The sequence below is a fragment of the Orycteropus afer genome, unplaced genomic scaffold, assembly GCF_000298275.1.
Source record: "Orycteropus afer afer isolate SDZICR_OR568_19922 unplaced genomic scaffold, OryAfe1.0 scaffold00011, whole genome shotgun sequence".
Classification (NCBI taxonomy): domain Eukaryota; kingdom Metazoa; phylum Chordata; class Mammalia; order Tubulidentata; family Orycteropodidae; genus Orycteropus; species Orycteropus afer.
In genome coordinates this window covers 6677878-6692328 of record NW_006921598.1, presented here as the reverse complement: position 1 = coordinate 6692328, position 14451 = coordinate 6677878, and positions in this window count along the sequence as shown.

Below are 14451 nucleotides of genomic sequence, written 5' to 3'. Positions count from 1 at the left end.
GATTTTCTTGAGGCCTAGCATCTTTTTTCGCCCATCTCTTCTCCTGTGACTTGCTTGTTTAATCTCTTTTATATCTCTAAGGAAATGGATTTAAGACACATCTTATACCAATCCTGTCTTATTAACATAACAAAGACAACCTAATTCCCAAATGGGATTATAATCACAGGCATGTTGTTGTTGTTGTTATTATGTGCCATCGAGTCGTACCCGACTCATAGCGACCCCTCCTTGGGTTTCTGAGGCAGTATCACTACGGAAGTAGATTTCCCAACCTTTCTTCCAAGGAGTGGCCATAGAAGTTAGTAATTACAGGCATAGAAGCTAGTAATTAAAACACATTATTTTGGAGGACACAATTCTATCCATAACAAGAACAAATATCTTTCCTGAATTCACACATGTTTGGAGAATGAGGTTCTGAAAACTCCCATGGTAGGAGAGAGGTTTTAAACTTGTATTTATTTGTTTCGTTAGGGAGTTCATGGACCTAGAAGCAAAATGGACAGGAATAGCAAAATTTAGAGAGTAAACCTATCAAAGGATACATATGTGAGTGTGTGTGTGTGTAGGCATGTAAATGTATATATGTACATATGTGTATAATTTTAAGGAGTCCCTGGATGGTACAAGTGGTTAATTGCTTGACTACTAGTTGAAACTTTAACAGTTTAAATCCACTCAGAGGCACCTTGGAACAAAGGCCTGGCAATTGACTTTTGAAAGGTCACAGCCTTGAAAACCCTATAGAGAAGTTCTACTCTGCACACATGGGGCCACTGGCACCTAACAACAACAACGTGTCTTTTAAATAATAAAATATAATGCAGTAGTAACACTGGATAACAAGAATATTTTTTTGACATTTTATATGAGTAATAACAAATATCTAATTGATTCTCATTTATCTTTGATTTCTACATAGCTTCAGAATGTGCTGCCACTGTATTGTCTATGTGGGAGGGATGGTGGGAAATGTAGGGAAATTCATGCAATTTCACATTCTCATCATCATTCAAGCTCAAATTTAAAAGTTTAGCTGTGGAGAGTGGCTTTAGGGGGACTTTTGGTGACTATGCATGATTAAATGTCACTCTTCAATGGTTCAAGCCCTTCTGAAATACTTTCAGCAAGTACTCTTTGAAGCAGAAAGTGTGATATTTAATGAAGGTTGTGTTCGGTTATTTTAAAAGTATGCAAACCCTCCTAATCCTCCTATCCTTATCCAGGGACAGAAAGAATAAGGAAAGGAGGGATACAGAGGCAAGAGTTATCTTTCCCTTCTCAGAGCTAATACTATGGTTCCTGACACCCTCATTGGGGCTAGTTACTGAGTGGCCTTGCAATTGCCATATATTGGAAGTGGAATCGTCATGGTTGCTTAAAATGTTTAGAGAAGGAAATTCCACTATACTCAGATTTCATGTAAAGGGAACTCATGGTTGGGGAGTGATAACTCTAAACATATCTGACTGCATTAAACCATAGAATCATAGAATTTTATGTTATTAAAGTTGGAAGAAACCTTAGAAGTTTTCTAGTTTAACCTTTTCATTTTTCATTTATGGTAAGAATATTTAAAGCTGTGTTTAAAGGCACAATTGGCTCAGCTTTTCTCTAATTTATCTTGACAGTCATAACAGTCAAACCAATTGTATGTAGAAAAAAACAAAAGAAAATTCAAGTGAGATATTAACCTTCTCAAACATTATTTTAAATATCAGTCATTAAAAAGCCAAAAATTAGAAGCCTAATTTATGGCTTATGTCATCTTGCATATTTTAAATGCACTGTAGTTGAAATTTAAATGTAAAATTTTCTGGGTATCACATGCTGCCAACTATGCCTGAAATAGACAAGGAGTGGCTATTTACAACCTACAGAACATGAGGAAAAACCTCATTTTCCTAAGTGTAAAGTGTGGAGATTAGGATGAAATAGAGTGTTCTACTTGATTTATAAGCTTGAAATATTAAAAACAAGGCATTCAAAACAAAGACTTAGCTTCCAACATTTGACTTTATCTGACTGGCTGACTGTCTCTATGCATAAACTGTCTTTCATGGTTAGACCACTTTTCTTTTTTCAAAGGGTTCCCAAAAATTGTCTCCCAGGTAGGTGTGAGGTAGTTCATAAGGTGGGGAAATTCAGTAAGAGGAATTTTTGAAATTCCATACATTTTTTTTTTCTGGAGAAAAATGAAGAGACACTTTTGAAGGCTGTATGATAAAGATAACTAGCTGCCCTAGAGTCAACATTCACTCATGATGTTGCTATTTACAATAGAAAAAACACTGCCAGCTCTGTCTCATCCTCATGAGTGCCAGCATGTTCGATTGTGACAGCTATTATGCCAGTCTTCCTCACCAAGGGTCTCCCTTTCCTTTGGTGATCCTCTACTTCACCAAACATGATGTCTTCCTCCAGCAATTGATCCCTCCAGATGACCTGTCCAAAGAATGTGAGGCATCCTGTGTTCTCTTGTGACCCATAAGGTTGTCACTGGCTAGTTTTTGGAAGCAGAGCTCTCGGCCTTTCTTTCTAGTCTGTCTTAGTCTGAAAGCTCCACTAAAATGTGTTTAGCATGGGTCACCTTGCTGGTATGTGAAATACTGATGGCATAGTTTCCACCATAATGGCAACACTCAGGCCACCACAGTACAACAAACAGAAAGACAAGTGGTGGTGGAGGCTGTATCTATGAGGCAAAATAGGAAGCACAGAAATCCCTTTCAGCTTCTATGTCACTTGCTTAAAACCACTTGCTATTGAGCCAACTCTGACTCATGGTGACCCCATTTGTGTAGAGTAGAACTGTGCTATATAAGGTTTTCAGTGGCTGATTATTTGGAAGTAGATCACCTCTGGGCAGACTCAAACTTGCAACCCATCATTTAGCAGCTGAGCACATTCATGGTTCCTGCCACCAGAGACTCCTGGTCACTTGTACGCCTTCACATCACCCTCTGACAGATGGCAAGATGAGATCAAAGATGCAAGGATTTTTTTTTTTTTTTAGGGGACAGGCTGTGAAAGGAAATAAAGAGAGATCTGGGTGAGGCTGGGAGAATCATTGAAGCTTGATGAGAGCCTGTCCCTGAGAGAAGAGGAGAGCAGTTTGAATGGAGGCATTCTAGACTGTCAAGCAGTCTAAGAAGGTTCATCAAAGGCTTGAGGAGACCTTGAGCCAAAATGGGACAATAAAGGAACCCCAATTATCTTAGGAACCAGGAACAGTTCTGTGTTAGTATCCCTGCTATACTCAATCATTTGTGGGCAGCTGCCTGTGGGAGGTGTAGCCTTGGGGCAAAGGCTGAGACAGATTTTATGGAACAGCTGCTGAAGTCTTGGATACATTTTGGTCCCTGTGATAGGTTTGAACCATTCATTCTCATGGCTGCGCCATCCAACATGGGCAAAATTATGAACTAGATAGTTTTCATCTGATAACCTCAGGCATTTCTTGACTTTTAACCACAGCATAACTCTGTTGTCTTTCTTCTGTACGTCTCTCCTCTTTTATAAGGACGCCAGTTGGAGTGGATTAGGACCTGCCCAACTTCAGTATGACTTTGTGTTAATTTAACTGATAACATCTTTAAAGACCCTATTTTCAAACAAGGTCACAGGTACCAGGGCTTAGGACTTCAACATATCCATTTGAGAAACACAATCCATCCCATAACACCAGTTACCACATACACCTCATAAGAAACCTACTGACAGGTCACAGAGAGGACCCAAGTCTTAATTTAATTGAATCTGTGGTGCTGGCAAGGCAGGGGCTGCCCAGCTAGCCCCCACACAGCTGTTTAAGCAAATAATGGGACAATCAGGGTTTGTTGAATATTAATTAATTAATATAGGACTTAACCAATTGCTCTTCTTCTTAGATGATATTCTCCCTCAATTCTTGAACTGAATTGGTGTCTGAAGAAGTTTATTTGCTGCAAATTAGCTGCACATGATCAAGCTTAGGTTCATCTTTTCCCTCAGGCACAGGGGGCTGCACTTTGTGCTAGCTGAAACTGTTTGTCCTTAAATGTGACCCAGAGAAAAGTGAATTATTTCTAATGTGCTCAAAGCATTCATAATTTCCACAAGGTAAGAGTTCATTTGCAACTTCCTAGTTGAATACCAATGGAGTAATACATCACTGACCATAGTGGTAATCTGAAATTTGTGGCAAATTCTGTACTTTTTAAAATGGGGAGAAACCTCATATAGAGCAGGTGCACCATTTCTTCTTAGATACCTTACTCAAATCTTCAAATTGTTCGTTGTTGCACTACTGTATTGGCTGTGGTTTATATAAGATAAAATTCAGTCATTTTAGTTGCATCTATGGCTCAAGGACATCTTGGCATTTCTTCTATTTTCAACTAATACAGCATATTGCTATTACTAAGTTTATAAACTATGCTTTTGTTTGGGAAAATGATCTGATTTTTCAATAGAGTAGGATTCAGTGCTACTAATGCACTTTAAAATAACATTTTAAAATTGCCTTTTCTCCCCTACTTAGACATTTAGTTGCTTTTCCAACATAACAATTTTTATGGATGAGATTTCCATTTAACACCACGATTTAGATTAAATTACTTTCTTAAAATCACACTGCTCCCATAGTCTACTTAGTTTTCTAATTCCCATATGCTCCACTATTGCCAAAGAAACTTCATATATATAATGTGACTGAAGAGGCAGCCTTCATTCACAACACAGCACAATCTGTTAAAGTGGTAAATATTACCCATTTCTATTATTAGAGCTGAAATGGAATTTTCCCCTGCTCCATTTTCAAGATGTGACATAATTAGATAGCAAGCATGGAAGTCAGAAATAGTGGAAGCTAACGGTTGTCATCAGTACCAGGGAAGCTTAAATTTGGTCTGCCTTGCTTGGCTCCTGACTTGATGTTCACACAACGCCCCCAGGCCATCTCATTCTCTGTGTGAATTATAGGGTGCTACGTGAGCTTTGCAGGTACTGGGGTAAGGAAGCGTGAAGCAAGGTTTTCAATTCTATATTGGTTTTCAGACTGAATGAGAGCAGGGAAATTCTCGCTTGATGTTTCAATTCTCTTTAGCCTCCCATAGACATACCTTACCAGCTCTGAGATGTAGCTGATAGTTCTTCACCCTACCTAGAGAGACTTTTGACTTCTGTCTTTTTGACTACAAGCCAAAATGGTAAAAAAAAGAAAAGAAAAAAGAAATTTAACCCACAACTCCAAACTTCGAAACTGTCCTTGTTGCAGATGTGCATTAAAATTAGTGCAGTGCGTAATTTCTGGCAGAAGTGAAGGAGGGATGGGGGAAAGGGAAGTGTGTGTTTATGTGTGTATATGTATGTAGACCTTGTGAAGTGATTGAGGAAGAAACTGGGTTAACTGGAGAAAACCCCAAATATTTTTTTCAAAAAAATTTAAAAATTTTGTCTTCAAGAAATATATAGTTAAAATCATATTCTTTGTGGAACTATCTATTTGTTAAATGGCTATTAATATCATAGTGTACCAGTTAATGCCTCACTGAGTGCAGTAGAATTCAACTCAGTTTTCTCCACATTCAGAGCTGTGCATTAATCACTGATAATCCATGGTCTGGCTTGTCTCCTTGTTTAAATAGTTTCCTGCTCTTTTATGTTATCATTAGACCATAGTATGTTGAAGATTCCAGAAAAAGTTAGTACAGTAGCATGGGTTGATTAGTGTTAATAAACATTGGATACAATTGCTGGTTTCAGTAGTGGTCTGATTTGGAACTTCCCATGGAAATTTTCCTTTTGACTAATGGGTTTTGGAATTAGAAGAGTCAAACTCTCCAGTCTACCATGTAAGTCATGTGTGGGTAGTGAAAAGAACACCAGATGGAATATCAGGAGCCATGACTTCTAATACCAACTTTACCAATAAAGAGCCTCTGGCCTCAGGCAACTAGTTAACCTCTCTGTGGCCTGTTTCCTCATATGTAAAATTACAGGGGATGGATTTTGTAATCTCTCTTTATGAGTTAAGCATGCCTGAAAATCCACAATATCTGAGCTAAGAACACTAGTGCTGTGTGTTTGACATATTTCTGTGACTTACTTAGTGAATGAATAACAGGGACACTAAAGATTATTCATATCTCTGTCAAAACTAAACAAAACATTTTGAGATTATGTCTCTTTGATAGATGAAAAATGATTTTAGTGAGAAGAAGGATGACTGAATCAGCGCTTTTCTTGTTTGTTAAGATGTCTGCAGCATGCTTGCTTTCTGAAAATAAAGGGTTTAGCCATACATGACCAAAGTAAAACCAAACCCACTGCCATCGAGTCAGGTCTGACTCATAGTCAACCCCTCCTTGGGTTTCTGAGGTGATATCACTACAGAAGTAGATTGCCCAACCTTCTTTCAGGGGAGTGGCTGGTGGGTTTGAATTGCCAGCCTTCTGGTTAGCAGTCAGATGGCTTAGGCACTATGCCACCAGAGCTCCCAGCCACATTGTCTATGCCCCCATTGTTGACTGACTGATTTCCATTCCCAGATATGGTGGAGGCATCTGGAGCAGCCATTGGCAAAGTAATTTGATGACACCTTTCTAGATTTTGTGCTTAAAGGTACATATGCCCAGCTCTTTCCAGAGTTTAGAGCAACGACTGCCTCAAATATTTTATGTATGGCTGCAAGAATTCACTTACAAGAGTGTACTAATGTCCGTGAATGCTTGCATTGTTTCTATGTAAATGGTTCCCTCCTTTAAATATATATCTTCCCCACACAAATGTTTTGGCTGAAAAAGTTCATATCCTGGGCTTCATATAAAAGTAGCCCGAGAATAAAATTTCAAGGATAAATCATGGTTGTGACAGATTTTTATAATTTATTAGATACTTACTGTGTGTCAGGCACTGTGCATTATGCACATTATAATTTTTATATATTGTTTCTTTTTGATATATACCAACAGTCTAATAATGGAGAGACTATGTTGTGCCCATTTTGTAGATACTGCAATTGAGGCCAAAAGGGAGTAAGTGATTTCTCTAGTCTCAATAACTAAGAAGCATTAGAACTAGAAATCAAACCCATACAGTTTGATGAGAAAGTTTTATCTTCACCAAATTACGTGATTCTATCTCATCAGGTCATCTTCTTTCTGCTCAGATATAGAACCTCTCAGTTCTATCAAATAGTGCCATAATTAGATGCTTTCTTTAACACAGATAAACGTTAAGTGGCATGTGTTCCTACTCTATTAATTGAGTATTCTGAAACTTTCCTTCTGAAACTGGAAAATGTCTGGGAAGTCACACATTCCTATGTATGTGAAGATGTTGCCATTTCTTAAATGGAAGGAGATTTCCCTAAATGTAAATGAACATCTTTCTTCCCACTGAAAACAAAAGTGCCTCTCAACCAACAAATGAGTGGAATATCTCCCCAAACAAGTCCTTTAATTTTCACATGCTTGAAAATGAATGAAGATCAAACGCTTTTTGACAGAATGCTTTTCCTTCTGGGAGACATTTGAACATGTTAATAATAAGCATCACTTTTAAAACAGTAATAAAACAAGTCAGATTTTAAATATGTTTCAAAAAATAGGTTTGCACAAATATCATGCAATCTTGAGCTGTTCAGTTCTTTTTAGGCACCCAATGAATAGTCCTTTCATACAGCTAACCCATGTTGTTTATACATACAGGCTTTTGTAGTGTATCAAATTTTAATTTAACCAGAAAGATCATTACCATGCTACACATTTGTATACTGCAGAAAGCTGCACAAAAAGGTATCTGTGTCCTTGCAGATAAGGATGTTCCCATTTAGATTAACTGAAAGAAAAACAAGCCTAACAATGGATGTTGCCTTTAAAAAATAAATAATCTGATTTTCAAATAACATCCCAAAGCCACTGTGGGAATAGCTGTCATCCTGTCAAGTAGAGTTGACCTAGTTTGCTGTGGATCATCTTAAATGGTACGGGCCAACTGTGTGGTTCTGATTCCTGGTAGAATTATTTCTTCCGGAGCCCTAGGGACTGGTTGTGGGGGCTTTGGTGGTTCAGTGCTAGAATTCTTGCCATCTTTGCAGAAGAGCTGGTTCTATTCCCAGCCAATGCACCTCATGTCCAGTCACCTCCCATCTGTCAGTGAAGGCTTGCCTGTGGCTACAGTGCTGAACAGGTTCAGCAGAGCTTCTGACTAAGATGAGATAGGAAGAAAGGCCTGATGATCTACTTCTGAAAATCAGCCAACAAAAGCCCTACAGATCACAGGATGTTTTGGGCCCTGGCAGCATTTCATTCTGTTGTACATGGGGTCAGTGTCGGGGAGAGAGTGAGCTGACTACACAGCTGCTAAAAACAACATGGACTGTTTCTCCAGTATTTTTGTTAGGATTAGGGCTACTATTTTCTGTCCATGTCGTTGCAGTTGCTTAAACCCATCTAGGATCAGTCCTTAGCAAAACTATGATGGAGAGGGTTGTTTTAAATGTCCGTGAATCCCTTAGTATGTCCCTCTGGGAAGTTAACTGTAGACCCCACTTCTGGGTAGGAGTACTGGTTTATTACCTGTCACATTACCTGCTGACCCTAGTACATTCTGTTTAAGCACAGCCACTCACACCTCTGCTCCCCACACATGTTCTGGAACATCCCTTTCACCTTGCCTTTCATTAGTGCTTATCCAACCAAGTTCCATTTTCCCAGGGTGACTGAGGCTAATGTGATAAACTAATGACTGATATTGGGTGAGCAAAATATTAGCATTTAAATAGGGACCTTCTGGACAGGATGCATTTAACATGAAAGAAGTCTTCAGAGGGAGCTATTTTAGACATTATGACAGGACCAGGTCAGAGATAATTTTGTCAGATGAGGTCTTAAGGTTACGCACAGGGTCAGCCCTAGTTTCTAGTCTTTCTTTCAGTCAGGATTTCAAACATTTATGGCAGGATCCTAACGGCTTTCACAGGGCTTTTGACACAAGTGTTTTGACCCAAGATCATTTCTTCCTGCTCCTTGACAGGCTCCACCTTTCCTCCTTCAGAGGTTTATGCTGTTCTTGAAACAACTGAAAATACTAAAAATGATTAAAAATGTGACAAATGGACATTTCAAAATGTTATAAATCCAAGCCCTCCACATTGAGCAGCTCCAGGGGATGTCATTCACATAAAGTCACAATGACCATGTGCCTCCCAGAGACCTCGAACAGCAGAGGTTCTGCTGAATCCGGGTTTGTGCTAGGGTTTCCTCAACAAAGCGGGCTTCATCCAGCCTATCAGACCTACATTAAAGCTTTTAGCTTTCTCTTTTCTGTAGGTACAGCATGAGTATTCTGATTTAGGACACAATCCTGACCATCATCATTCTAGTCCCTGAAGTACTGAGAAAATAAGAGATTGATACAGGCTGCAAAGGCTGCAGTGGGTATTTAGGAACATTGAACAAGTCTGCCTAAAGAATACCTGTGTGAAAATAGCACTGACTTAAGGCTGGTTGCTTTATTATCTTTACTAATATATTCAATGTCCCCACTCTGGTTTTTTGGATAAAGATGATGGGAGAGACATCTGTTCCAAAGCTGTTTCACTGAATGGTGATTTTGATGACTTAATGCCTTTTCAGACTTCTGCTGCCACCACTGTTCTTTGGTTTTCGTTTTAGGGCAGCTGAATGAAATCTCTAAGCCTTCCATTATGCTGGGCTTTTTCTTTTACTTTCTTTCTTTTTTTTTTTTTTCCCTTAGATTCTGAGGAAATAATTCAAGACATGTCAAGGACAAATGCTTGAGTTATAATTTTTTTTTTTACTACTATTATTACAAAGCAACCCAAAAGCTCTTTTAATTTCTTTGATTGTTTAAAAGAGCTCTGTGGAAACATGAAGTCTTAGATGTGAAGAAAGTTTATAACTAAGCACAGAAGTCTGAGTGCCAAGACGATGCAGTTTGTTGCTGGGATTCCCAGGGACTCCAGAAAGCAAACGGGGTCAGTAAAAGTTTATCGGAATTTGATAGCAACCCTCATTCAAGCAGCCAGATAAAACTACAGCCAATTACTATGTATGGCTTATTATGCCTTAAAAAAAAAAAAATTCTGTGGAGATTTAAATCTTTCATCCAGAATAAAGACTTACAGCGTAATGACCTGATTTAGCTACAAAGAAGAAATAAACCTGACAGCTGGGACCAGAAGAGGTATTAATCTCCAAAGTTCACATGAGCCTTTGTTTCCCCCTTTCGGTTTTTATGCAACAGGGGCAAAGAAAAGAGTGAGTGACTATGTTTGTATTTCAGCTCAGATTAGATTGCTTGGAAGAAAAGGGCAGGGAGGTGGGGAATGGGTGTTAGCCACAGCTGAAAGAAAGATTTTTGATTCTTTGGAGACAGAGCAACAGACAGGAAAACTGAGAGATGGAGCTGTACTTGTCTATCCTGTGGTCTGCCTCAGGCTTAGGAGCTAGGCAGGCAGACAGGGAGGGCATTCAGCAAGAGGGGGACCTGGGGCATCTGGGTATTTTTCCTGATCACCCTGGCATAATTTAGTGGGACATTTCACGATGTGGAGTCAGGTACTGAATGGATAATTATTCCACCTTTCAGTTTCAGATTGACCCCTGTCTCACACTGACCCCAGGTGAAGACAGAGCCGACTCTGTAGTTCACCAAAGGATGGCTCTGATCTAACCTGTCTGAAGCAGTCTCTCCTGGATATGTGACCTCTTCAATTATGCTTCTTTATGTTTCATATGGATGGAGAGCTTTTGGCTCATTTCCCCACTTCTGCCTTTGCTCAATAAGAAAACACATTATAAAATATAATCGCTCGAGGGTGATTCTAACAGTTCTAACTGACTGGGTATTCTGTAGGAGAAAAAGAACACATTTTTAAAGAACCTTAACTTTTGAAAGTGAAACAAGTATTGCATGCTGCAAAACAGAATATTGATTTAATGGTCAATCCTGTAAAATTAGTCATGAAGCAGACACTAATTTTAAAAAATAGTGCTGCTATTAAAACGTATCTCTGCACAGCTATAGAGGACAAACAAATTTCATTCCCCCAGGGGGAAACTGAGAGGTTTGCATAGTCTTTGCCAGCCTATGAAGTTGCCATGAATGTTAGTGACAGTTTGAGTACTTCAGACTATAGGACTTGGATTCTTAAGCAAATTCTCTAGGCTGCCACAGAAATAAGCGATAAAAATTGCCCTTCTGTGTTTTTTAGTTAACTTGTTTTAGATCTCATTGAGCCAGGAGTCAAATCCACCATGGATAAATGTGTTGAGCATTGTCAGAGAGCTGTATTAATGGACAAAGGCCCACTTTAAAGGTCATAAAGTATTTCTCTCACAAGGGTGATGAATAGCAGTTTGGAATTTACTTGGCTTTGTTATACTGTGTGCTGAGGTGATGGTAATGTTCATCAGGGACAGCCTGCCTTGGCTCCTTGGACTCAATGAGAGGCTAAGAATTGAATTCTCTGCCATGACAGAATCTTACAGATAAGTCAGGTAATTTTCCTTAATGAGGTTTGCAAGGGATCAGTTTTAAAATTAGAAGCTATAACTGATATTCAAAGTGAGCTGAGCCTGAACCCAGTAAAACTGTGATAGTTTCACCAAAGACCTATATGAAAATCATACCCATAGGGCTACCAGATGTCCATAGAAAGGTGGGCAGAACTTCGAGTGCCTAAGATTGGGATTTAAAATCACATTAGTCAACTGTAAAAGTAGAAAAAAGTAGAATATAGTCTGGCAAAGACAAGGTCATGGTATTTAACATGAAAAGAACATAAAGAGGACAAAAATCAGATAGGAAATAACTGCTGGTGTACCTTTCCAGTGGAAAACATAGTTTTCACACTTGCCTAATTAGTTTTTGTCCTGTTCCATCATTTCATAATTCAGTGTTCTATCGGGTTATGCCATCTCCCAGTAGAAATAGAGCCAGTAGGAAGTCCAGACTTTAGGGAGCTTGGCTATTTCCCAACCTCCTTCTCAGAAGCACACATTGTTTTGAGGTCAAACTGTGAGAGTCCAAGTACTGAGAATTGATAGCTCACAGGGAATGGTAGAGAAGGCTGAGGCTGCGGAAACTTCCATTATGAAGGAGCCCAGGGCCATTTAGTATAGAGGCAAACAGTCTTCATATCTAATAGTCATGAGTTTACTATTTTATTAAAGCACATCACAATAATTCTTCTTTCCGATGCTAACTCAAAGTCATGAAGAAACCATTAAATGATGTTCAGTAAAAGTTTGGACCCTTAAAGAAGTAAATATACCTATATGGAGTTTCTTATTCTCTAATGATACAGGGTCAATCATGTGACTTTGCAATCTATTATTACTCTTATTTTCTCACAGATAGCACTAAGGTAAAGTTCAGTATGGCTCTTATACAAATAATCATAGTTGGAAGTAGTAGAAACTAAATTGATAGGTTTTTGAGGATATAACTTTATATATATATTTAATTTCAAGTATATTACTTTATATGATTTTGAGGCTAACATTCACTTCTATCTTCACACTGCATATTTTTATAAAACCTTAAAGTATGCACAAAAAATGAGAGAAAAGATATCTTTCTCAATATTGTAGTGTGGGGGTGGAGGTACTTATATAATGAATTCAAAGATGGGTAAAAAATGATTCTCCCTACCTGGTTAAATAATTTCTGCTTGTATTATTTATTTATTTTTTTCAAATGTTACAAATTAATGTGTTTTCTAAAGCAAGGATAAGTAACCATGGAACCTCCTTTTAAAACAAGGGTTGTAAACAAAACAGAAGGAAAATAAAATAAAAAACCTCACACTAACATAACTGTTTTATTAAAGAACTTGGAGTATATCATCTGCTGTTGAAAACAGTCCCTCACTGCAGGGAAAACCAATCAGTCACACCCATCCATGAATAAGCTGTAGCACCGTGTTGAATATAACAAATATCAGCAACTATTCATGGTGTAGATCCAAATACTTCTCAGCAACCTGGTGCTATCTATGCAAACACAGTTTCTTATATTAGGACAAAGTACCTTGGTGACACCAGTCAAAGAGGATGGGGTATGCATTCCAGCACAAGAGAACCTTCTCTAGCCGATTACAGAACAGTACTGTTTTCCCTCAATATAACTTTTCTTTGACAAATTAACCAAAAGAACATCACTTCCCAACAAAGTCGAAGTCATAAGAAATAAAACCTAAAAACTGACCCCATATTTTGGCCATTTGGTTCATGTATTTTTGTAGTGGTGACTCTAGATACTGGAATGAAATATCTTCACTTTGTTACAAATCAAGGATTTTTTGGAATCATGTGCTTGGTTGAAAATGTAAGCAACTTCCATCTGTGTTCTTTCATTCAGTTGAAAAATTACTAATGAATAATCTCTAAATATTGAATGATCTTTTTCTAGTTTAGTGCAGAATGCATTTTCAAAGTGGTAGGTTGTGAAATACTGCTAATGGGACCCTTATAATAAATGCTGGAGTCACAGAGCTAGTTGTTTTTGCTTTATGTTCACTTCAGGAGCCAGTTCTTTATGAGTATTCAATAAATATTAAACAATTAGGGTTATAGCTATGGAATCACAGCCAAAAGCTAAGTGGCATTTCCAAGGTTGTAAAATGTGTTAGCAAGGAAATCTGGGATTGAAATTAAGAGTTCTTAGCCTCTTCCTGGGGCTTGGATCACTTTGTCCTATTTCCTTAATCACATATAACCACTGGGTTCCTTAGCAACTCCTAGTCCAGTGCTCAGTTAGGCAAAATTTGGAAACCTCCAGGCAATGACTGTTTTTCAGTGGGTGAACATATTTACTTCCAGCTGGAACACATCAAGGCAAGCCATTTCTCTTATAGCCCCATTCTTGCCAAAAGACTGGAAAATAACTTATTAGTGAGTCTAATATCTCAAGAGCCACAACAACAGCTGCACTGAATATAGAACACATAGAATGACTGGACACTGTGAAACTGGGATGACTGAAACCAATGCAATGATAATTCCAGACCTTACTTTGATCTTTTCAACTGCAGAGCAAGTCAGAAGGAAACTTTAATGCCTACATGGTCAGTTTGACTTAGCTTGTCTATTCATTTATAAATGGTCCTTGTAGTCCTTGTGTATGTACTATTTGAGATCATAATTAAAATAATAGCAGAAATTTGTGACTGAATCTTAGTTTTAGAACACCTCTGCACCTCCCATTTCAAGATTCTTAATTAGGCTGAACAGCATATTGGGGATATAAACTTAGTTTAAAAATATGTGCATAAATTGTGAAATTCACATCCTCCCTAATATCAGAAGAGATTATGTTCACATAATATAGTTTATGTAATGTGATTTGAGATCATAATTAAAATAATAGCAGAAATTTGTGACTGAATCTTAGTTTTAGAACACCTCTGCACCTCCCATTTCAAGATTCTTAATTAGG